The following is a 26207-nucleotide window of genomic DNA, read 5'->3' on the forward strand; positions in this document are numbered from 1 at the left end:
TTTATGTGACAAACTCTTATTTTTTCATCACTTTTTTGGGAGTGATTATCACATTCACAAGAAAACCTAAATCGGGCAAGGTAGAAGAATCTTTTTACCCATTCGCCAAGTGTACAAGTTAGGTGGGTCGACAACATATTCCTGTCATGCGGCGCACATGCCGTCACCAGTGTCGTATAGAATATATCAGATGTGTTTTCCTGTGGAGGAATCGGTTGACCTATGACCTTGCGATCAAATGTTTTCGGTTCCCATTGGAGAGGCACGTCCTTTCGTCTACTAATCGCACGTTTTTGCGATGCGGTCGCAAAACACAGACACTAAACTTATTACAGTGGACAGAGATGTCAATGAACGAACGGACAGATAATAAATATGCAAAAATAAAGAAAGTAAAATTTTCACTCGAGGGAAGACTTGAACCAAGGACCTCTCCTTCTGCAACCGCTCACGCTACCACAGGACCACAGCGCTTGTGAGCACACGGACTCCATGATGTCGCCTATGTGACCCATGGACTATTCAGTTTGTATATTTTGCTTATTTTTTCACAGTTCCACACAACTTCTTCCTGTTTTCTCAATTGATCTGTGTTCAGTTTATCAAGGCCTGTCCACTGTGCCGACTTATAACTAAATCTGAGGGGGGTGCGATGGGGAGGTTCCCTTGTAAGCATGGGTAATGCGGCAAAGTAGCATCTGTTACCTGCTTCTGGCTTTCACATCACTGCCAATGTCATTTGTCTCAGTGATAGTCGACCCAAGGTACTAGAAGTCTCTCACCCTTTCAAACTCCCTGTCGGCTATCCTGAGATTTGGTAGTTTTTGTTGGTTGGTCATTGCCATATACTTGGTTTTTTCAACATTGACTGTCAGGCCAAATTCCCTTACACCTTTCTCCAGTTGTCGATAGGCTTCACCTAGCACAGCAGTGTTTCGTGCGAGTAATGCCACATCGTCAGCGAAGGCTAGGTGCTGTAGTGAACGATTTAAGAAGGTTCCTCCTTTATTTAACTTTATATGACTTACGACTTTCTCTAGGCAAAGGCTGAATAGCAATGATGAGATATTGTCACCCTTTCTAAGTTCCTTCTTCACTTCCACTTCTCTGGAGATTTCGCCCTGTATTTTTACTTTTCAGTTGGTTTCGCTGAGGGTCATCATAGAAAGTTTAACGAGCTTCTTAGGTATTCCAGCTTCTTCCATTACATTACGCAATGCCACTCTTGAGATGCTATCATAGGCTTGTTTAAAGTCGGGATTCGGGTAGGCGAACATGCACCGGTCACCTGACGGATTAACGACACGAGCTTTGACCTCCGGATGTGGCTTTTTAGGCGTTTCCCCACACCCAACTTGGTAAACAGCGGACTGGCACCCAAGTTCTGCCTCAGTTAATCTAAACGCGGGCAGGTGGGGTGCACACATCCGGTACCGAGGGGAGTAGTAGTATTAGGAAGGGCATTCGACCACCAACTGTCACTAACACTGACACTGTCAAAACCCATATAACGATGTAGACCCCTTACAGAAACGGGAAAAGGCAAGGAAGAAGAAGAGAAATGGCTCTGAGCACTATGGGACATAACTTCGAAGGTCATCAGTCCCCTATAGCTTAGAACTACTTAAATCTAACTAACCTACGGACATAAGACACATCCATGCCCGAGGCAGGATTCGAAACTGCGACCGTAGCGTTCGCGGGGTTCAGACTGTAGCGCCTAGAACCGCTCGGCCACCTCGGCCGGCGAAAAAGAGAACTGAAATGTCAGTTTTTATGATGTCAGCCTGCTGATGGTAACATTGTGATCCTGACAATGCGAATCATGAGGGTTTTTCTTGATGGGGCTCAACGAATTTTATCCACAGTGTTTGAAATGCTTTTGCTAATCTCTATCGTCGCAGGTAAGTAGTAGAGAAAGGTGTGGGAGTTTTCGTCTCCCTTTATGACGTTTTGAAAGTGTGCAGTAAACCATAAATTGACGAGTGTGTATATTGGTGAAAAAAAAGGAAGGACACTTCGAACATTTTCTATTACATGATGGTAGTCTTCACACGATACGTTTCCTACATTTATGTTAGGGACTACTTGGTCGTCTAGTTTATTTGTAGTAATTTCTTGAAAACGTCTTTAAGGTTTTCATTTCCAGTTAGAATATTTGCCTGTAATCCCTTGACCCTTCAGCAACATAACGATGTATTGGATTCCTTTCTATTCGGCCCGACTGCATACACTACCACCGGTTGTTCCTACAGCCATTGCAGGGCCAGTACCAAATCTTAGACTGCAGATGATGAGCTTTCTGTTCTCTTCAAATAATTTAAGTACATTATCCAGTTAGGACTGGATGCTATGGTTAAAGGGTTATAATTATACATTATAGGCGGAGGAGCACGAGCTGAAATGGTCAGGAACGGGGAAGGAAATCAACCATCGCTTTGTTAGAGCAACCAACCTGAACGTTCACCTGATGTGAGTTTACTGCCATTACTGCCGTGTTTTACTTTGATGGCCATCAAGAAACAGAACAAAAACTAATCAGTCACAAATCTGAAGCATAATATTGAGTCTCCTTATTACTTTTATTATATGTATACTGCAAGCATTCCTTTGTCATTGCCAGAATTCAGTTATCCTGAATAAGTAGCAGGTAAATTTCTAGTACTATCACCAAGCAGGAAAAACAGAGACGCCATGACTTCCATACTTGTGACTCATAATCAGGCACAACAGTAAAACACTGAAGCAGGAACTGTTTAATCATTCTCATACAGGTTTCCAAATGAACCACAAAGGCACGTATCTCGCTACGGAAAAAAGGACGAAGGTACACAGAACACAGGTGAGAGTAATGAATTTTGAATTACTCTTTAAGGAACAGGAGAAATGGTCTATCTTTTACTGAGTGCAAGATGTGCACCGTTTGTCCAAGCTCTCAAATTGAGAAAAACGAAGAAAGTGATTTAACTTCCTCGTTAAGGAAGACTGATTACTATTTCCAGGATGTAAACCAAAATTTGGCGTTAGGAGGAGCCTCATATTCGATGTAGCCTACAGACATGACTTAACAGATGAGCAATTTAATTTGACATCTGAATTTTAAATCAGTAAGACCGCTTTCAGACAGAGAGCGCGCATGTAGTATCAGAATTACCCACGCGCCTTGGCCCCATACGTGGAGCAACATTCGAAGTGGGGGCGAAACTCGACAGATGTCGCTCATGTAGGGGCTCCTTATGTGCATACGCCTCCCCGTCAATTTTTTGGTGCAGAGTTAGCGATGTGAAGTGTGGTGTCACCGCCAGACACCACACTTGCTAGGTGGTAGCCTTTAAATCGGCCGCGGTCCGTTAGTATACGTCGGACCCGCGTGTCACCACTGTCAGTGATAGCAGACCGAGCGCCACCACAAGGCAGGTCTAGAGAGACGTACTAGCACTCGTCCCAGTTGTACAGCCGACTTTGCAAGGAAAGGTTCACTGACAATTACGCTCTCATTTGCCGAGACGATAGTTAGCATAGCCTTCAGCTACATTTGCTACGACCTAGCAAGGCGCCGTATTCAATTGATAATTAATATTATGAAGCATGTACCGTAACGAGAGATGTTCTACAATTGTGGATTAAAGTTAAGTATTATATCAACTACTTACTTTATTTGCTACTATTAATTCCTTTAACTGTTCCAGACCTCGCGCCAGTCAGCTTGTAATTAACCGCGTGCATTTCGGCCTCCTCTAGAAAAACAGTGTTGGCTCTTCTGCCAACACTACATGAAGTAGCAGTCTCCAGTGAAAAACACTCATCTGAAGGTAGCTGAATGGCTGTCAGCCGAAGTATCGTGGCAAGAAGTCGACGTTGTCTGGCTGCAACCCCGAAACTTTACGGAATACTCTTTATGCCGGGAAAATTTCAAGAATAGCAACCAGGAATAAATTGTAGATACTGTGACGCGATGTCATACTTACCCCACTGTCGCACTTTCTGATCCGATGCCAACACAGAGTTCTGGAAAGGTCTTCACGAATGTATTTCTTTAATAAAAATGAAGTACGGCGGCTATCGCTCTTCACCATTTGACTAAAAAAATTTAAAAAAAATCTACTTGCAGAATTCGGGTTCGCATTGAGGAACTTTCGGGAAAACGTCCGGATAAAATCATAACGAGTGTGTGGCATTAATATGAAATTTAATTATCAATGTCTTTAATACAATGGCTACACAGAGTAGCTGAGCGCTTTTCAGAACAGATAAATCGAAACTTTGTACTCTCGCTGGCCACTCTATGCCCCATCTATCTACCACCTGGTTACTCTGCTATTCTCAATAAAGTGCCTGGCAGAGGGTTCAGTGAACCACCTTCAAGCTGTCTCTCTACCGTTCCACTCTCAAACGGCACGCGGGAAAAACGAGAACTTAATTTTTTTGTGCGAGCCCTGACTTCTCTTATTTTATCGTGGGTGCCAACAGAATGTTTTCGCAATTGGACGATAAAACTGGTGATTGAAATTTCATGAGAAGATCCCGTCGCTACGAAAAACGCCTTGGTTTTAATGATTGCCGCTCCAATTCATGTATTATGTCTGTTGCACTATCTCCCCTATTTCGCGATACTACAAAACGAGCTGCCCTTCTTTGAACTTTCTCGATGTCACCCGTCAGCCCCACCTAATACGGATCCCACAAAGCACAGCAATACTCCAAAATAGGGCGGACAAGCGTGGTGTAAGCAGTCTCTTTAGTAGACCTGTTGCACCTTCTAAGTGTACTACCAATGAATCGCAGCCTTTGGTTTGCTCTACCAACAACACTACCTATATCATCGTTCCAATTTAGGTTATTTGTAACAGTAATTCCTAAATATTTAGTCGAATTTACAGCCTGCAGATTTGTATGACTTATCGCGTAATCGGAATTTAGCGGATTTCTTTTAGTACGCATGTGAATAACTTAACACTTTTCTTTATTTAGGGTCAATTGCCACTTTTCACACTAGACAGATGTCTTACCTAAATCATTTTGCAATTCGTTTTGGTCATCTGATGAATTTACAAGACTGTAAATGACAGCATCATATGCAAACAATCTAAGACGGCTACTCAGATTGTCTCCTATGTCGTTAATACAGATCAGGGACAATAGAGGGCCTATAACACTTCCTTGGGGAACAGTGGATATTACTTCTGTTTTACTCGATGACTTTCCGTCTATTACTACGAACTTTGACCTTTCTGACAGGAAATCACGAATCCAGTCACACAACTGAGGCGATGTTCCATAGGCACGCAGTTTGGTTGGAAGACGCTTGTGAGGAACGGTGTCGAAAGCCTTCTGGAAATCTAAAAATATGGAACCAATTTGACATCCCCTGTCGATAGAACTCAATACTTCATGAGTATAAAGAGCTAGTTGGTTTCACAAAAACAATATTTTCTGAATCCTTGCTATGTGTCAACAAATCGGTTTCTTCTAGGTACTTCATAATGTTCGACCACAGTATATGTTCCAAAACCCAACTGCAAATCAACGTTAGTGATATTGGCCTGTAATTCAGCGGATTATTCCTACTTCCCTTTGTGGGTATTGGTGAGCAATTTTCCAGTCTTTAGCGAGCGGTTGTATAGAATTGCTAAATACTGAGCTATTGTATCAGCATACTCTCAAAGGAACCTGACTGGTATACAATCTGGACCGGAGGCCTTGCCATTATTACGTGATTTAAGCTGCTTTGCTACACCGAGGATATCTACGCTCGTACTTCTATATTTCTCATCGAGGCAGTTGTTCTTGACTGGAATTCGGGAATATTTACTTCGTCTTGTTTGGTGAAGGCGTTTCGTAAAACCGTGTTTAATAACTCTGCTTTAGTGGCACTGTCATCAGTGACTTCACCGTTGTTATCGCGCAGTGAAGGTATTGATTGCGTGTTCTCACTGGTGTGCTTTATGTATGACCAGAATCTCTTTGGGTTTTCTGCCAGATTCCGAGACAGAGTTTCGTTGTGGAAATTATTAAAAGCTTCTCGCATTGAAGTGCGCACTATACGCAAAACTTTGCCAGTCTAGGGGATTTTTCGTTCTTTTAAATTTGGCATGCTTTTTTCGTTGCTTCGTACCATGGTGGACCAGGACCACCACTTATTAATTTATATGGTACATATCCCCCAACTGCCGTCGATATTATCTCTTTGCAATCATTCCACATCTTTTCTACGCTTACATGATCAGATCGGAAGGAGTGAAGACTGACTGGCCCATGTGCCATTTTTTTCAGTTTTCTTCAGTTCCTTTTTGACGCTACCGTAAGCCTCGCATTCGCTCGGCTCGACTTTTTAGGCTTTTTGGATTCCTTTCGACTCGAGCTTTCTGTGTGACACGATAGTGATGTGTGTGGTTTATAAAATTGCAGGGTGGGTAAAATGAAACTGGTCTAGACACTATTTCATGCAGCTTAAGACATATCGATACGACAGACGTTAGGGACACCTCGCTGCAGTCCGCAACAACATTTGAGAGGCGCTGCTCAAGACCGCTCTCCCCCCCCCCCCCTCCCCCCCTCCCCACCCCAGCACGGCAGCGTCCTCGCACTGGGGTTAATGTAGAGTCGAGCTTGGAAGTGCTCTGCTCCACACTGAAAGCTCAGCTACAACTGTCAACATCATCGTGTAGGGCAGTGACAGTTAAAGTTTCTGGAAAATGTACTTTAAAAAATGCTGAACATTGTACCTCAAGAGAATAGTTCGTTCATCTGTGCATCGACTGATGCTTTGATAGTAATTTACGGTTGTTAATTATCAAGCAGTCATGTGGCAAAGAACTGAGTCAAAGTTAAGTAGATCATTTATTCATTAATGAAGTAAAGTGAATTAATATTTCATGTGGTATAGTTTAATGTGCTACCTCACAGAGCAGTCAGAAACCCACAGTTAAGGCCAGAGGAAAGTAGTTTCGTCTCATCACAACAAGGTGCATGAAATACAGGATGTATCAAACAGAATCATGCGATTTGGCACGTCTGTACTCCTGAAACTAATAAACATATACAATGAATTTAGTTTTTTAATGAACAGGAAACTAATTTTTTTTTCATACCTTTTCATAGGTTTCACTATGCCACTCTTGAGGTGCACGGAAAACGTCAATCGAGTATTGCTCCCATACTGCAGCGAGCATGTCTTGAGTTACAGATTCCAGAGCTGCTGTTATGTGATGCCTCAGTTCATTCATTGTTGTTGGTAACGGAGGCACCAAAATAGACTTTTACAAATCCCCACAGGAAATAATCACATACAGTCAGGTCCGGTGACCTTGTAGGCCGGTAATGTAAGGCTGAATCATTTGGTCCAGTGCGACCGATCAATCGTTCAGCAATCGTTTGATTTAAAAATTCCCGCACTTCCAGATTCCAGTATGGTGGTGCCCCATCCTATTGGTAAATGAAGTCGTTAGGATCAGTCTCCAACTGTGGCAAAGGAAAGTTTTCAGGCATATCGAAGTATGTGCTTCCTGTAGCAGTGTTCTCGTCAAAGAAAGATGGACGATACACCTTTTCCCGTGAAACTGCACAAAACACATTAAATTCTGGAAAATCCCTCTCATGTTGTACAACTTCATGTCGTTGTTCCGTATCCCACATTCTCACACTATGACGGTTACCTTTCCATTTAAATGGAATGTTGCCTCGTCACTAAACACTAAGCGTGGAAGAAAACTGTCATCCTTCATCTTGTCAAGAACGAAATTACAGATCTCCACACATTGTTGTTTGTCACCTTCACAAAGAGCTTGCAGCAGGTGAATTTTGTATGGTTTCATGTAAACGTCAACGCAACACTTGCCAGACGGATGTCGGGGGCATGTTGAGCTGTCGAGCTGCACGGCGAACGGATTTTTGCGGACTCCTCGTGAAACTATGGCGGATGCGTTAGACGTCCGTGTCAGACTCTCGGGGACGACTCGGCGATTTGCCAATACACAAACAACCTGTTTCTCGGAATTGTCCATGCCATCGTCTAATAATCGGTGCTGCAGGAGGATCCACACCGTACCTAGTAGGAAAGTCACGCTGAACTGTTATTACTGACCCGCATTGCGCAAAAAGTAGAGCACAAAACACTTTCTGTTGTTCCGACACCCTTTTTACTAGAACTGAAGTGGGTGCACACTGCTGTTACCTAGCAGGAACTATGTAAAACTCGAGAGTTCGCTCTTTCCCACAGTACGTTGTTCACGCACAAATCTCAAATAACATAATAGTTATGATCTTTCGAATCGGACGATTCTTTTTGATATGCCCTGTGTTTTCCGGGCCGATTTTATTTCACCCACCCTGTATAATGATGACGGTTCCGTGGGCTCGTGGTAATATTTCCTTCGTGAGTGATATGAGTGCAGACGGCATTGTAGAGGAAGTTATGCGAGGAAAGGTGTGAGTTGAGTACTGTGAAGGGTCAATGAATAGCATGTAGGTGGCAGGAGGGGAGTAGAATTGCGGTTATGGATGGTTCAGAGCTTTCATTTGAAAATTCATCAACTGAAAGGGGGAAACGATTGCAACTATCTTAGGAAAGGACATGGAGATGTAAGGAGGGTGGAACGCGATGACAGGTTTGTGTCAGGAGGTTATCTATGGTGGGGGACGTCCTGGGGTGTTGGGGTTCGAATTTGCGGGAAACGTAAGATTGCCGGAGGTATTTCCGGGTGTTTGAAGAGATGTGTAAAATTATCAGCTGGTACAGGATATGGGTGCGGCAGGATAAACTTATATGGAAAACGAGGCGGAGAACAAGGTGCTCAATGATTAGGAGTGGTAAACGTGCTATTGGAGGAGATCCATCAAACATTAATTGCACATGTGATAATGTTACGGATTGAAGTGTTGTATGTATATATGACAGTCAGTGGATGTTCAGCCACGCGGAAGCTTCAGAAATTTATCTTAAGTATGGATCCATTGTTGTTGTTGTGGTCTTCAGTCCTGAGACTGGTCTGATGCAGCTCTCCATGCTACTCTATCCTGTGCAAGCTTCTTCATCTCCCAGTTCTTACTGCAACCTACATCCTTCTGAATCTGCTTAGTGTATTCATCTCTTGGTCTCCCTCTACGATTATTACCCTCCACGCTACCCTCCACAACTAAATTGGTGACCCCTTGATGCCTGAGAAAGTGTCCTACCAACCGATCCCTTCTTCTAGTCAAGTTGCGCCACAAACTCCTCTTCTCCCGAATTCTATTCAATACCTCCTCATTAGTTATGTGATCTACCCATCTAATCTTCAGCCTTCTTCTGTAGCACCACATTTCGAAAGCTTCTATTCTCTTCTTGTCTAAACTATTTATCGTCCATGATTCACTCCATACAAATACTTTCAGAAACGACTTCCTGACACTTAAATCAAAACTCGACGTTATCAAATTTCTCTTCTCCAGAAACGCTTTCCTTGCCATTGCCAGTCTACATTTTATATCCTCTCTACTTCGACCATCATCAGTTATTTTTCTCCCCCAACAGTAAAGTATTGTTGAAATCAATTTCTATTTATTAACTGATGAGACTGGATAAACGTTTGCGAAATATTCAAAACACATACGTTATGGCTTAAGTAAATCAAAAGTACGAAGATTTTCAGAACTGTGTGTCATCAGCGGGTAATTAAGACTGTGCATACGTAACCAACTTATTCCTCTTGTCTGGTTGGAAAAGTCACTCCAAATTCAATGAATAGCTGTCCCGAGCAGCAAAAACAGGAAGGCAAATAAATACTAGTATTCCACCTTGACAACAAAGGATACAATACATTGTTTGAGTGAGCTTGTAACATGTACAGTGATTGGACTTTGAGGAATGAGTTTGCCTTAGCATCACGTTTCAGGACTCCATGATAGTGATATGTATGCTAATCCAGTAAAGAGATTAACATACGCAATGAAGAATGAGACTGGAGAAAACAGTGTGACCATAGCACGGGACGACCGCCATCTAGCCAACTTGGCCATAATGGACCGTACAACTTCGTCCACAGTATCGGCCTGACACTGAGTATTGCAAAATATGTGGGCCTGTCTGCGTCAACAAATCACTAATGGCTGAGCGGTGACTTAGCATAGGCTGTCATCTTCCAGAAACCGCAACCACCCAGGCGGACAAGGTAGAGGATTCCCATTTCTACTTGCCGTACAACGATGGTCGCATGCGTGTTAGGTGCTACCGTGGTAACTGGATTCAGAAGATCTGCATTGTTCAGCTATATGAGTGACAAATGCGAAGTATAATGAATTTATGCTGAATTGGATGCCACAGTTTCTTGACTCCTCCGTATTGGAGACTCATCAAATATCAAGTAAGCTCTAGAGTTCACAGACAAATCCACATGCCATATTTCAGCCGAACAGTGCACTATTTCATGTTGTAAGCAGACTGCAAAGCAGAAGAGGCACCTGTGTTCCTTCTCTCGTCCCTCCAAACATTTGCCCCTTCTTCTAGAGCCAATCCTAGCCCCTCACGTGCAGTCATTCAGTCGCAAAACTCAATTCTCGTGGAGCTTACTTTCACTTCTCAATAATTTTCCAAAACTTCATCTAAAGATAGCAATGTGTTTTGGCTCTCAGTGTCAATAGACTTCACTAACAGCTCTTGGAATGATGCAGTAGTGTAACGATCGAATTCACGATATCCAGATGTTCGTTTATTTGGATAGATGCGTATGGGGCTTGAATATGGCATAATGAAATGGTGAAACTGGTAGCCTTTACAATAATATCCGAAGTTGCACAGCTTATCCGTCTCCCGTCTTTTTCAATCAAATATGTTTCACCTATTCGTATTATGCATTATCAGTGCCCTACAAAATAAAGGTAACTGTTTAGTTACACATTTTTTAAAGATCTACATTATTGCCTGGCAGCAATTTTAGGTTACCTTAGGACTTACGATTATACTCTTGCGAATTCCGTTTTTTATGTCTCCTTTTCGTGCGCCCATTCACTCACGACAAAAATAGGAAACATAAAAGTAAGTGGCAAATCGCAAAATTATAACAATTCTAAATAACAACATAACCTAATGTGCTGTCAGAAAATACCAATAGTCTGACAACAAAATACGTATAGCTAAACTATATTTTTCTTTTTACACACGACTAACGATGTCTCATACGAGTAGCTGAAACTTGTTTGTTTGAAGACAATAATGAAAATTCCGTTGCAAAAGGTGGATAGTATTTATTGTTATCCATTGATAAATATAACTGAAATAGTAGCTGACGAAGAATGGTTGTAAGAATTAACAATAATAAATCCAAGTAATTATTTTCCAGTCTTAAATAATGCTCTTTAATGACTCAGTGGTATATCATATGGCTCAAACGAAACTGTTGTGTTATATCAAGACGTATACCGGAAAGCACACCCTTTACATTCGATATCTTAGTTTTGCCTGGCGCTGCAACGTAAACGAAATCAGTCTAGTTCTTTGCAAAAACGACTCAAAAGGATTTAAGAGAATTTAATAATCACAGTCAGGTCTTTCCATATTCTTACGAGATTCAGATGTTAATATCTGTTTCTCTATGGAAATTAACGTCGTTGGATTAGCTTAAAGTGTTACAACATATAAAATGCCTTTTTCTTTTTTCTTTCTTTTTCTTTTTTATTTATTTTTTATATATTTTTTTGTTAGTATTGGACGTGACGAACACAACGTTTTAATGTTGTAGGGAAGTAGGACAAGATTTGCCTTTACAGAAAGAGAAAGAAGCACAAAATCTTTGTCATCAGTGAGACTTTGATTTCACCTTTATTATTATACTAAATCTAACTTGTCAGTGGAGATTTTCCCATTACATTTGCCGATACGTTAGTTTCTGGTTAGTCGCTGCATTGAGTTGCGAAAGCCCTACAACATGAACCGCCGGTACCCCGAGAGCTTCATAATGGGGCAATTTCCATCCCGTTAACAGGCTGTTACACCTAATTGTGTTCACAGTCGATTAGACTACAAAGTCCCGTCGTATCAAGTCTCGATGAATTGTGGAATCTTCTGATTAATATGGACTCCGGGGGACGCCCACCCACACGCTGCAGAGGTTTAGCTGGGAAGCTCTTACGCATCTTCCACACATTCTCGACCTCTCCCCACGTGATTTATATATTTTTGGAGCCCTGAAGAAAGACATTTGTGGCCGTTGATGCGCTTCGGACGAATAGGCGTCTCAGTACAATGAGGGTTCCTTAGGCTTATTTTGACTACTCTTCCATTGATCAAAGTTTCTGTAAAATCAGGCTACGGCACTTGCTGTATTCTCCTCGTTAGCAATAGTAAGAAAAAGGAAATCACAAAAGAGTATGGTGATAAACATTTTCTTAAAATTTCATTAATGTCGTCAAGTGATAGAAATACCCATCGTCTATAGCAATATATGCTTGCCGTCACTGGAGAGTCTCAAGAGGTTGCACATGCTGCTACAATGCGGTGTTTTAAATCGTTCTGGGCCATCGAAACTTCTGCATGGACTTCATCTTTGAGTTTACCCCATAGGAAACAGTCCAGTGCCTTCAAATCAGAGGAACTACAGGCCAACTGATGAAGCCTTCATGTCCTATCCAACGACTAGAAAAGAGTTGGATGAGCGCTTTTCTAGTCACAATCTAGTAGTGAGCCGGGCACCCATCGTACTCGTACCACTTTCATCTACGTATTTCAAGTGATGGTTCCTCTATGGGAGCTGGTAGCAATTCGGTAAGAAATTTTGTGTTTCTTCATCCATTTAAGGTTCCTTCAATGGAGGAAGTTCCAATACCTACTCTCCGAAATAACCGCTCTAAACGCTCAAACTCCACTGCCTCTGTTTCAACCAGTGCGGACCCTCAGCGACCCAGAAACGCTTACTTCTTAAGTTCAGCTTCCCATGACCGTAACTTCATCGGTAAAGAACTGTCTTGTCCTGATGTCTCGTCAGAAACGGGCGACAGGAGCCCCTGCATCATCCGATGTCCCGCTAGTTCATCTACTGATCAAACGACGTGATGAGTATGGAAGCTGTGTGAGTCATAAAACGGAAAACTTTGCTCTGATGTAAGGGAAAGTTTTGGTCGAGGGAGATGAAAAATGCGTGAAGTTCATAATTTTTTTTTTCATACAGGTTTTGTTTCTATTGAAGGGAGATTTTTACCACTTTATTATGCATACATTCGCGTGTGAAAAAAAATTATCTCATAACAGATTAAAAATCACCACTGCGGCCCTAGTCAAACGATGAGCCTCGCGCCGCTTCCTGGTTTGCGCGAAGCGTTGTACACATTCGAGGCTATTTCTGAAACCCATAAAAGTCGAAAATTCCTAAATCAGTTGAATGTGAGGGCCATCACGATGGGGTTTTGAAAACTATCTCGAAAAAAGTGGCAGCTATTTAAAAAAAAGCATGTAATTTTCTTGGCATATTCTTCTAAGTTCAAATGTTCACAAAACTATCTAAAATCCGAATAAAACATCTCTGCGGTAGCGTTCTCGCTTCCCACGCCCGGGCTCCCGGGTTCGATTCCCGGCCGGGTCAGGGATTTTCTCTGCCTCGTGATGACTGGGTGTTGTGTGCTGTCCTTAAGTTAGTTAGGTTTAAGTAGTTCTAAGTTCTAGGGGACTGATGACCATAGATGTTAAGTCCCATAGTGCTCAGAGCCATTTGAACCATTTTTTTTTTAAATCTCTCGCTGAGGCCTTCTAAATTTTTAATTGTCTTTTGTTTTGAAATAATAAAATGAAGTCGAGGCTGTAGAGCGCTGCACGCGCTGAAGAATGTTGTTTCGAGAAAAATGCGTTAAAGTTAGAAGTATCAAAACAAAGTTTGTTTCGTAGCTTAAGGTTAATCTGCGATCCCAGGGCCATAAAGGTATTCTTTCTTTTCCTGAAACCTGTTCTGGTTCCGAATTTGGTGCTGCATTTTTCAGTCCGGTCTCTTTTAACAAACTGAGACATTCCTTGCTCGGCGGCGGCCATGCATTTCCTGTCAGATAATGACGTTTTCGCTTTTCGCCTCTGCGACGATTCCTAACATGTTTTTAGATTAATAACCTTCACTGAATATGCCTGTAGCTATATATGCTCCTATTTCAACAGTTTTTGTCCGACAGTGAAGATGTCACGGTAACAGATTCCAAATCCAGGCGTTTAAGCTCTCGTTGTCATTTTACGCATATCATCATTGGAAATAAATTCTTATATTGATCGAATATTTTCTTGAATTAATTCATCGAGCGTCTACAGCTTCCTATATTTCAGTCAGTACAAGGCTACATTCAACACTCTGTAACTTCTAAAATGCTTTCACGATCAAAAACTCCTTTTGCGGGCATAATCTGTATACTACAGGAATGAAAATTATGTAAAATTATTCATTTTTCCTCGGTCCCAACCAGAACTTCTCCTTAAAGGCACTCGTAACAGCTGCCAGAACATCTATTTATTTCGTTCTGCTCTATTGTGGCTTGCTCCTTAGTCATTGCGTAGTATTCCAGCGCCCCTCCCATATTTTTTTCACATCGGCTGAAATATTTTTGTTGTACACTGTCTTGCTATGAGAATACTACTCAGCTGTTCCCTTCGCGTTCCCTCTGTGTTCCGAGTAAAGAAGTAGCATATCTAGCTTGTCATCGTTCGTATTACTTCTATACCGGTATCACGGCGGTGCAAAACGCTGTTCCCTCCTCAACCGACGAGACGTATTTCCTTTTTTTGGGTGTTAAATCACGAACTTCTGCTAAGAACAGCAATCGCTTTCATTTTCAAAACAGGTAAATCCTACACTTTAAATAGCGATATTTCTCAGAAATTACTAACTGGTTTTTGAAGAATGAAGGATAGTTGAATTATTTTGTTTTAAAGGTACGATGCTAGCAGCAGAAATTACTGTATTTCTGTTTTAAAAAGTGAAGTTGACGTCGATATCTATTTAATCAATATTGCTATGAAAAGAGACTGTAGTCCATTTAGTAAGGACTTGTTCACAATCCAGAATTGCGATATCTTAAACAGTTTACGAAATATCTGAGGTGAATAGCTCAGCTGAAACCTCGTATTACGGTTCTCCTGTAATAATCGTCAGACTTATAATTTCGAGGGCACACTGTCGAAACTCGGTTAGCGGCAGCAACACGTGCATTGGAGACTCAATGCGTCGCGTGCATGGAGAGCAACAATCCCATTACGAAACATCTTCAATGGGGATATACTGTGAACTAAAAAGCAGCTGTCTTAATCGGAGACTTTGGACGAGACCTGCCACGTGAAGCAGTATTAATTTCTCAGGTAATAGCACGAAGACGTTAGATCTTCAATCACAGTGTGATGGTACTGAACATCCGTTTTGGTTGATGATTTCTGTCCTCACATCACTATGACGAAAGGCAGCTATTGTTGTAACCTTGGCTCAGGAACCATCGATGATTGGAAGATAACAATATGATACGACGAGCTAGCTATCACATTCTTTACAAATGTGGGAAACCTCAGTTTATCAGAGATTTCGAAAGGAACTGGGGCCCCACTTCCTACTATGTAGAGTTGAACATGGAGTCGTTTCTACACGAATGAGGCTGTCTGGTACGTGGCATTCCATTAATTGTGCTGTTCCTTCTCAAAGGAAATACGAGCCCTGATTACACGGAGGGTCTAGTTGAAGCTTGTGGCACAAATGACGATCATCGATTGGGATAATTATGGTTTTATAAGTGGTGCGCGAGACAAGGCATCCAGCGAAGTAACAATAACTTGTCTGAAAACTACTTAGAACAGAAACTTTGTAAGTCTGTTAATGACAAAATTATATATTACATCTAAGGGCAAGAATTGTGCTCTTCTATCTGAAAACGTCCACATTCAATCTAGTATCACTTACCATGAGGGAGTTGGAGTATCAATGATTCAGAGAGTACAAAGGACAGATGAAACGATTAGAGATATTAATAGGGTCAGTAAAATAGATATAGTGTGATTCGGTGAGGCACTCGAAACATATGTAATATCGAATCATGTGTAATATCAATATCTGGATAGATATGTACCGAGTAGAGCAGTTTGTGATGGGAAGGACCCTCGTTGGTATAAATACACCTCTAAAGAATCAACGACAACTGAGCAATAGGCGTACAATAGGTGTAGAACAAACCACAGATTTGTGTGTAGCAAGATGCTGAATGAAACGATTTGCCTGTTAAAAGGACAATACGTAATGCCTTCAACGACTTCCGTAGCAGAATCTTATCGAAAGGCCTCTCGCAGCACTCAAAATATTCTGGCCGTGTGTAAAAGCTATCATATCACCGTAGTTAGGGTCTTTCGAGACATTCATGGCTGACACAGGAACCGAAATTGATCGTAGCAAAGCAAAGGCAGAACTACTGAACTCGGTTTAATGTTCCTTTACAGTGGTAGATACAAACCTGTTAACCCCAGCAGCGTTGAGAAATAGCTGAAATTTCTAAAGTTGAACGAGGCCTCAGGACCAGATAAGATCTCTATTAGATTGTCTATTAGATTGAAGCTCAGTTAGCACCTCGCTCGACCATAGTATACCGTTGATCTCTGGACTGTGCTCAGTGTTTGGAAGACAGCAGAAGGCTCTCCCGCCTACGAGAATGGTAGCAAAAATTATCCACAAAAATAGTGACCAGCGACTGGGATATCCATTTGCAATGAAGTACGTGGAACAGAATGACCTTCTCCATGCCGTCCAGAAAGATCACGCGTAATCCAGCTCACACTATTTTCACATGACATCTTGAAAGCCATGGGTGTAGGTAACCAGATGGATGCACATTTCATTACGTTCGAAAAGCATCTGACTCAGAACCGTACTAAGGCTTATTGATAAAATTACCACCAAATGGTGTCACAAATGAGGTTTGTGACTGGACAGGGGATTTCTCTGACGACGCAGCATATTACTGTGGACCGAGAATCACCAACACTTGGGGAAGTATCTTCACGGGTTGCCCAAGACAGTACGGTGGAGCCCTCCCTGTTCATCATGCATGTCGCATGTAGCTTGTTAGTGGTCTTGGAGATAATATGAATAACAACTACAGACTTTCTGCAGACGATGCAGTTGTCTGTGACGAAGGGGTATCCGAAGAAAGCTACACAAACATCCAATCAATTTCATACACATACATAATCGGAAACAACTGTCTGATGGTAGCAGTACCAATACTAATCATTTCCTCTTCTGCTCCCCTTGTAAATGAAATGAAGGAAAAACCACTGTCTATATACCGCCATACAATCCTTGATTTCTCTTGTGTTCGCGGTCCTTATGCGAAATGTACATTGCTGGCAGTAGAATCGTTCTGCAGTCAGCCATAAATTCCCGTTCTCTAACTTTGTCAGTAGTGTTCTGCGTTAAGAACGTCGTCTTTCCTGCAGAGGTTTGAGTTCACGAAGCATCTCCGTAACACTCACTTATTGATAGAACCTACTGGTAACAAATCTGGCAGCACGTTTCTGAATTGTTTCGATGCGTTCCTTTAACCCAACCTGGCGGTGATCCGAAACACTTGAGCAAGACTCAACAATGATCACACTAGTGTTGCACGTGAGGTCTCCTTCGTAGATGAGCTAAACGTTCCTCGAACTCTCCCAATAAACCGAAGTAGACCATTCGCCTTCCCTACTACCGACCTTACGTATTCGTTTCATGTCGATCTGCAACGTTACACCTAGATATTTAATGAACGTGACTTTACCAAATAGAACACCACTAACCTTGATAAGGTTTCAAAGTGGTGCAAAAATTGGCAACTTGTTTTAAATGTTCGGACATTTGAAATTGAGCGCTTCAGAAACTGGTATCCGTCACATCATACAAACACGTGGCACATTATGGTTTATTGGTGGGATACCTGGTAAATGCAGTCCGTCGGCAAAGGAGATTGCTTACAAAAATTCGTAGACCCATCTTAGAACATTGCTGAAACATTCGGGAATCGTTCCAAATGGGACCAAAAGTGGGTGCTGAACGTGTAAAAAACAGGGCAGCATGAATGGTCACAGAACTATTTTCCTCACCGGATTGCTTTATGGAAATGTTGGCAAACTTGAACTGGCAGATCCTGAGTGCAGACGTCAACTACTCCGCTAAAGACTATTTAGAAAGTTTGAAGAACACGTATCACCGTTAATGAAGAATCTAGGATCATGCTGCAGCACCCATAGGCGTCACGAAGACATAATTACCCATATTACAGTGGGCACAGAAGTATTCAGGCAGTTGTCTCTCCCGCGGTCGGCACAAGAATGTAACGGAAAGAAAATCCAAAATGTGATAAATGAAAAGTGGCCTCCGCCACGCATTTCAAAATGAATTTGCACAATATGGATGCAGATGTAGATTTAGATGTAACTGTAAATGTGAGGGGTCTTTCTTCCCAGACAATCATGAGATTCATGTTCCTATCCCATTTCAGGCGTTGCCTTGGAGACATGTAGAAATTAAACACCATCACCTATGAACGCACTCGAGTATTCTTGGTCGCTTCCAGATTGAAGAATACAATAGCATATTTCACCCTCGCGACATTACTGCCAAACCTAACTTCTAAACTACATGATGAACTTCGCAAGATTATTCGGAAAGAAAATCACGAGCTAGATAAAGCTATTACGTGACGAATCAGCTGATTACCTGTGTAGGATATGGAAGATCGAAATTCATTTTAATGATTTCCGTTCAGCCGTCCTTATTGTTTATTCATTTTCATGAATTCCATCCAGCACCCTTTATTATTTTGACACTCCTACACACAGTTGTGGGCACTCATCACTATCAGCGCAATCCGTAACCCCCGCTATTAAACTATTCAAGGTTACTATCTTTTTTTTTTTAAAAAAAAGCAAGAAAATGTAGGCCTCTAGATAAATCAAGGGGGAATTTAGGTTAAATCTGTTAATTTGGTTTCATGATTTGGCAAACTACAGCGAAAACTCACTAATTCGGTCTAATTAGGGAGAGCCCCAGTCCGAATTATTGAAATTCCGAAGTACAGAATTTTGTTCTAAAATAGTTATCTAATGATGTAATTAGGAATATAACATTCATTATATGTAGAGGTTAAATAAAAACTAGAAACACTGTAATACGACATGAAATACTGTGCAGCATTTTTAGTTTAAAAGCAACTAAAGAAACTGTATCATAATAATGAACAATATAATTAAACAAATTAATATTAATTTAAAAAAGCTGTATATGTGTTCTAATGCACATACGAGGGTTGGAACCTTCAAAGCAGTCACCGGCATTGTGTATAACCCGTTGCCAGCGATGTGGAAGTCGTAAGATACTGATAACTCTTATCAGTGCCAGTTCTGCTGACAGTTGGAGCGGCGCGGTCTATTGCCCGACGAATTTGCAGCAGTTCTGAAGCGAATGCCGTGAAGTTTCCTTCCGTTTAGAAATCGAGTTGAACCTACGAGGGATTAACTCAGGAGAGTGCACTAGGTTGTATAGCACTTAGCAATCCAATCAGTCAAACAAATCAGTAACAGCTTGCACCGTAACTGCTTGAGCACTGTCCTGCAAAATGATGGTCAGGTCCTGCAGAAAGTGTCATCACTTCTGTCTCTGTGCTGCCCATTTTTGGAACGCAACCTACGACAAGCTTAGAGACAGAAGTGATGACACTTTCTGCAGGACCTGACCATCATTTTGCAGGACAGTGCAAGCTGTTACTGATTACGGAGTGGCCGTGCGGTTCTAGGCGCTACAGTCTGGAGCCGAGCGACCGCTACGGTCGCAGGTTCGAATCCTGCGTCGGGCATGGATGTGTGTGATGTCCTTAGGTTAGTTAGGTTTAATTAGTTCTAAGTTCTAGGCGACTGATGACCTCAGAAGTTAAGTCGCATAGTGCTCAGAGCCTTTATTTTTTTTTCTTTTTCTTTTTTTTTTCTTTTTGTTACTGATTAGTTTGACTGATGGGGCTGCGAAGTGCTATACCAACTACTGCACTCCCCTGACTTAAGCCCTCGTGAGGTCAACTCGATTTCTAAACTGAAGGAAACACTTCACGGCATTCGCTTCAGAACTGCAACAAATTCGTCGGGCAGTAGACCGCGCCGCTCGAACTGTCAGCAGAACTGGCACTGTTAAGAGTATCCTACGACTTCCACATCGCTGGCAACGGGTCATACACAATGCCGGTGACTAATCTGAAGGTCAGTAAAACTTTGAAATACATATCTATTTTGTACTAGCTGTAAATAAATAGTTCCCGGTATTAAAGTTCCAACCCTCGTATAAATTACTGTATAATATTCGAAAATAAAAGTCTGAACTATACTGGAAATTAATATGCTACATATACTGTAGAATGGTACGTACGCCACCCGTTATTTGTTACCGTTATCTGGATCTACGATGAAATGGTCCACAGCAGCCAAAGAGGGACTATTACTACCTGATGTTGGAGCCATGTAAATATGTTCAACCCTAACAGCTGTTAATAATGTCTTACAGGAGGACCTTACTTTTGGCTGAGGTACTTTTGTGCACTCTCCTTTCACGACTTGTCGTATTTCTTTTAGTGTAATCTTTTTACCTCGATCTTCATCACTATCATTGACTTCCTTTTCTTCAGTAGAAAATAGCTGCTCTTGCTCCTTTATTTCGCCCTCATTCGTCAGTTCAGTGCCAAGATCTTCATCATCATTATGCAGCCAGTCCATGGGTGTAGCTTAAAATCCACTTTCTAAACCTGAATCTTCAATTCCTTCAACGTCAAATTTCGTTTCTTCGTTATTCTTCGTTGCACGTAAGATAATTCCGTGAGTTTTCAAGAATCCTCCGTTTTATCTTCACTCCCACTGTTGGCCCATTTGAAAAATGGGACTCTTTATTCTTGATATTACAAGCTATCGGGAGGTTCACTAAGATGGCGTTTCACTTCCGATGAAAAACCAGTTGGAATTATCGGGATTCCGAATTAGTGAGGATTTACTGTAGTTTTCTTTTTCTTTTTATTTCTTTTTGTGTAATGAGGCGCAGTACATGTAATTGAAAGTGTTGGCAAAATGCAGTATTGGATCATTTTCGAGTCAGAAATTGTATCGTACCAAAACGTCTAGCAATGTTAAACGAAATAGCGCTGTGATAGTAGCAGTGACAGATCTTGTACACTCAGGAACATTGAAAATAGCGCTCCCAGAGGGAAGAAAGGTACAAACGTGAAACTCAGTAAATAGCACAGTGAGATCCGGTTTGCAAAGGATCCAAGTTTGGTACCAATGCGATTGCCAACAGACAATGAAGGGACACTGAAATAGGGGGAGGGGGCCTTCCTTAAATGGCGTATGGTGGACGAGTCCTACAAGTGACGACCACATCCCGACTGGCCGGCCGGGGTGACCGAGAGGTTCTAGCCGCTACAGTCTGGAACCACGCGACCGCTACGGTCGCAGGTTCGAATCCTGCCTCGGGCATGGATGTGTGTGACGTCCTTAGGTTAGTTAGGTTTAAGTAGTTCTAAGTTCTAGGGGACTGATGACCTCAGAAGTTAAGTCCCATAGTGATCAGAGCCATTTTTGAACATCCCGACTCGAGGAGGACATCAGTCGGCGCAGAACGGCAGGCAGACGACATTTCCCACAGGTAACACAATTTGAAAGCAGCCTTGTAAAGCGCAGACTTTTGACAAACCGTCTGGCTCGCTAGGTCGACCGCTCCGAATGTTCTGTCAAACGATGTTGGCAGTGGACACGAGATGGCACCCACCTGCGACATACTGGGTCTGCAGCGACCAGCAAGACGACGAGGCGAGAGCATCGAAGCATTGTGTGGCAAGTGATCATGGATCTTACAGTGACTCTCTCCACGATGCAAGCAAATGTACGGGTGCCAATTGTTTCACAAACCATTTCCAGACGTCTTGCAGATGCGAATTTAGAATCCAGGCGCTCTTGATGTGTACTGCCGTTAACAATGAGACATCGACGACTCCGATTACAATGGTGCAACGGCAGTATTACGTGGACTGCCACGGATTGGTAAAACGCGGTGTTTAATGATGATTCCTGATTCGTTCTGGGTTGATAATCACTTACCGGAGTGGAGGCAGCCTGTGAACGATACAGTTCCAACCATGCTGTCGAGCGCTACACTAACCGTGCCGCAGCGTAATGGTTTAGAGGGCCGTAAAATACGATTGCCGGTCCTCATTATTGTGGTACGGCCAGCTTTATGTTGATGACATTCTTCAGCCTCATGTGGAACCTTTCCTGCGTTGCCTACCAGAGGCACTTTTCCAGCAAAACAATGATCATCCGCGTGTAGCTCGACTTGCTCAATACTTCCTTCGTCATGTTCCGAAACTTCCGTGGCCGACCTACTCCCCGGACATGTCCCCAATAGCGCGTGCGTGAGACCACCTGAAACGCCAGGTGGCATAGTGTCCCTCTGTTCACGATATGGAGTTGGCTGTTTAAGATTTGAGGTCCATTTTGTCTCAGGACAATATCTGACGTCTAATGAGCTTGATGCCGGACCGTGTTCCATCATTGCAGGTGTTTCTGCTGGAATTTTCTACATGAATAAATTGGACAGGTGGGACAGTTACAGACAAGAAACATGAGAACTATAATGTAGTCTGTGTGTGTGTCAACGTATCGACTTTAACCAATTTGGTACTCAAACAACTTATTGTCTGATAAGAAATACTGTGGGGGTAAGAACCACCAACTCCCATAGAGGTTGGGGGGGGGGGGAGGGGGGGGACAGAGGATTAAAAGGTTTGCTAACATCTGATATGTAGGCTGCCCTGCACAACTAGTGTATCGTGTGGGTGGTATTGGATACTTTCCGACAGGTATTTATGCGGATGGGCACAGCTGAGCAGATGGAGGGGGGAGGAGGAGATGGATAGTGAGAGGGGGAGGGCGAGATGAACTCAGAAAATCAGGGAGGAGGGGGAGGACAACAGATAGTGGGACAGAGAGGGGGGAGGGAGAGATGTGTGCATTATATGTGTGGCACATGTAATTGGGCGAATGCATGGATAAAAAGTTAATATGTGATAAAAAGTGATGTATGTATGTATTATGTATTTTTCACATCTCCTTCCAAACCATGAGATTGGTTTGAAACAAAATTGGTACATACATCATTTATTGTCTGGAAAGAAGTACTGTGGGGGTAAGAACCACTTATCTCCCATTAGGATTGAGGATAGTGGTGTAAATGGGATGACACAGGAGATGGACACAGAGGGGGGAGATAAAATGAGGTGGACAGACAGAGAGAGACAGGATCAGGAGATGGCTTTTTTTGGGGGGGATAGAGAGATTGAGAAGTAGAGGTGGGGAGGATGGACAGCGAAGCAGGGAAGAAGGAAATGGGGTGAGAGAAGCGGAAAGGAGAGATAAAGTAATCTAAAGTCATATAGCATGACTGGCTGGGAGGCTCCTGGGGGCACGTTCAGCCACTGAATTGGAAGTCTTTTCCCTAAACTCCACATTGGCAAACACCCTTCCGTCGCAGAATATGAGAGCTCTTTATGTAAATGTATCTGTTAAGTATTGCTGACTGTAATAGTGTGTGTGTGTGTGTGTGTGTGTGTGTGTGTGTAATTAAATCCAGGACATTAGCGCAAAGATTGATGACTAAAAACTTTACGCTGCCACCTCTCCTCCCGTTGTCGACCAAATATTGGCATTTTCTTACATATTTTGTTTTTGAGATCAAGTGAATCTTTCATTTATATCATTACGTCTAATAAATTTCATTTCGACCCGACGCTCCCCTCTTGGTGCACTATTTTCAATGTTCCGGAGTGTATATAGGTAACATTATACCTCTCTTCCTAACGTTCATTTAACATATTGTGGAAGAAGTGAAACAAAACAAAAGCTCGGCAAATCATCATATCATTAGTAGCTGATCAGTCTCTCATTTGTATGATATCGATAAAGGTCAAAACTGATACGAAGTCGCGCAAGCGCACGCGCACCACTTCAGAGCACTTACAAGGGAACCTCCTCATCGCACCCTCCTCAGATTTAGTTATAAGTTGGCACATTGGATAGGCCTTGAGAAACTGAACACAGATCAATCGAGAAAACAGGAAGAAGTTGTGTGGACTATGAAAAAAATAAGCAAAATATACAAACTGAGTATTACATGTGCAAGATAAGCAACATGAAGGATAATGTGAGCTCAGGATCGCCATGGTCCCGTGGTTAGCGTGAGCAACTGCGGAACGATAGGTCCTTGGTTCAAATCTTCCCTCGAGTGAAAAATTTAATTTTTTATTTTCAGACAAATATTTTGCGAAGCTGCACAGGTACACAGAGCAGTATTGTTTACGTGATCGTGTGTCAATTATCAAAGTTCAGGCACTCACACATAAACTTCACTGTCCAAAATTCCAGGAAATGTTCAGATTTGCTTGGACATATGCAGGATTTGACGGTCTACACACGGAAAAATTTGAAAACGTTGAAAACATGTTTTGACAGAGCACAGGGAAAACTGTGCGACTGTGAAATTCTGCATTCATTTGTTGCAGTTTATGTGACGAACTCTTATGTTTTCATCACTTTTTTGGGAGTGATTATCACATCCACAAGAAAACCTAAATCGGGCAAGGTAGAAGAATCTTTTTACCCATTCGCCAAGTGTACAAGTTAGGTGGGTCGACAACATATTCCTATCATGTGACGCACATGCCGTCACCATTGTCGTATAGAATATATCAGACGTGTTTTCCTGTGGAGGAATCGGTTGAACTATGACCCTGCGATCAAATGTTTTCGGTTACCATTGGAGAGGCACGTCCTTTCGTCTACTAATCACACGGATTTGCGGTGCGATCGCAAAACACAGACACTAAATTTATTACAGTGAACAGAGACGTCAATGAACGAACGGACAGAGCATAACTTCGCGAAAATAAACTTTTCAGTCGAGGGAAGACTCGAACCAAGGACCTCTTGTTCCGCAGCTGCTCACGCTAACCACGGGACCACGGCACGCCTGAGCTCACATTGTCCTTGATGTGGCCTATCTTGCGCGTGGACTACCCAGTTTGTATATTTTGCTTATTTTTTTCACGCGCACGCGCACTCGTAGTTAATGCGACGTCGTAGCTGTCTCGGTAGCCGAGATCTTGCTAAGTGCTCTGAAGTGGTGCTTATCTCGTGTCTTCGGAATTTATAAAACATACCGTCTTGGTGTATGAGTGCCCAGTCCTCGTTTCAACTGAATTCACATGCCAGTTACTACTCACTGTCGTACTGCTTTTTCTCAGCTGACTGAATAGAACTCGCGAAAAGTTAGACTTCACTGCACTCCATGTGGATGTTAGCTCTACAGCCCTCACGTTCTGAATTTAATGAGGACTTACTTTACTTTACATGTGGCAAGGGCCTTATCGAACATACGCCTGCTCTATGAGCCTCTTCCACTTCTGCCTGTCCAATGCGCTGTTTGTCCAGTTCCTGTTGCTGTTCATCCTAGTTGTGTCCTCCCGAATGTTATCCCGTCATCTAATTCTGGGTCTCCCTCTTCCTCTCGTTCCATCTATTGTTCTGCTGAATGCCATTCTAGGTAGTCTATTCTCTGTCATTCTTGCTATATGGCCTACCCAATTCAACCTTCTCCTCCTGAGTACTTCGACGATGTTACGGTGTTTGTAAAGCCCTCTTAATTCTTCATTTCTTCTTATTCTTCATTCCATGTTATTTTCGTCGTGCCGGCCTGGGTGGCCGAGCGGTTCAGTCCGGAACCGCGCTGCTGCTACGGTCGCAGGTTCGAATCCTGCCTCGGGCATGGATGTGTGTGATGTCATTAGGTTACTTAGGTTTAAGTAGTTCTAATTTCTAGGGGACTGATGACCTCAGATATTAAGTCCCATACTGCTCAGAGCCATTTGAACCACTTGAATCATTTTCGTCCATGGATCTTCTTTAGGATCTGGCCGAATCAAGGAAATCAAATGATCTTAAAGAATATCTAAACGTAGATCATACAGAATAAATTTTAAGTGGAACATGACGTGGCTAATAGCTTAGCAGATCTTACATTCAGTGTTAAAAGTGTATGAGATGAAAATTACTTTTACTGTTATAGTGATTAAAAACAGTCGATCTGCTCGTGTTGTTGGAAGTATAAAAAAGGTTGTCAATAAAGTCATTTTAGACAAATGAGGAATAATTAAGACTGTAGTTCCTA

Source organism: Schistocerca piceifrons, chromosome 4 (genome assembly GCF_021461385.2).
Source record: "Schistocerca piceifrons isolate TAMUIC-IGC-003096 chromosome 4, iqSchPice1.1, whole genome shotgun sequence".
Classification (NCBI taxonomy): Eukaryota; Metazoa; Arthropoda; class Insecta; order Orthoptera; family Acrididae; genus Schistocerca; species Schistocerca piceifrons.